Raw genomic sequence first — 1,113 nt, 5'->3', positions numbered from 1 at the left:
GCTGCAAATAAAGTATTTAATGCTTTAGATATTGTGTTGCTATGCTAATAAATATAATGCTTGTGTATTAAATTTAGTGCACGTTTCTCTGTCTGCACTATAAGCCTATGCCAAATGTGGTTTTGTTCATGGTGAGACAAACTCGGTATTAATTGCATTTATAGTATAGTTATGTTATTATGAATGGGGGCTCAATCTTGGAATCCTTACCATGGTTTGTTAGAAGACCATTGTTAGGCCTGGCATTAGCCAAGATCTTTTGTTTTTGCCAAACAAATGTTAAATGCATGCACACATATACAAACATAGAGGGCCTTTCAGTCTGCCCGCTTTATCCATTGGGCGTTGTTGTGTTCATATTTTGGTTCCACCCACCACAGCACACTGCATAGACACATAGATCAGTTACTCTAGTCAGTGGCACCCATCACTGGAAGTGAGGGAATTAAGACGATACGCAATGTGCACATCTGCCACAAAAGAAGTCCCCTTAATTGTCAGCAACCAGTTGATCAATAGGTCCTTTTAATAGAACTTTTAGTTGATTTTTTTTACCAGTTCCTGGCAGCTCCCTAGTGACTGTTGCTTGGTCCTTGCTGGTGCTTACAGTGTACTGCATCCCTCACGGCCACTGGCAGTGGTGCCCATCTTTACATGGGCTTTTAAACCATTCCAAGATGTCTGTGTCTAAAAGCGCTCTAAATGGCAGCCGTTCTTGAATGTTTTTTCGTTATAGCCCAGTAAAAGCCATTTAAAGTTTCTAAGAGCAGAGAGATAAATATTCAAGATGTTCTTAGATGCATGTTTATGATACGAATGCACAAGCGGTCATCTTTGCATTCTGTTTTACATTATAACATTAAAAACATTACTAGATTACCACGTTTTGCCACAGCATGTGTAGCCATGGGAGGCCATCTTAGAATACTTATGGTTATATTTTAGCATGAGCTTAGCATTTCAAGATGACCAATGTGGAGCATTCTTGTAATGATAAAATAACAGTAAACTATACACTATACACTTTGGTACTCAACTAATTTGATCAGGGAATGACAAATCTGCTCTATAAATATTAATCGCCAGTTTTAACATGTGTACGAAATCTATGAG

Source organism: Triturus cristatus, chromosome 4_1 (assembly GCF_964204655.1).
Source record: "Triturus cristatus chromosome 4_1, aTriCri1.1, whole genome shotgun sequence".
NCBI classification, from domain to species: domain Eukaryota; kingdom Metazoa; phylum Chordata; class Amphibia; order Caudata; family Salamandridae; genus Triturus; species Triturus cristatus.
This window is presented reverse-complemented; position numbering follows the sequence as displayed.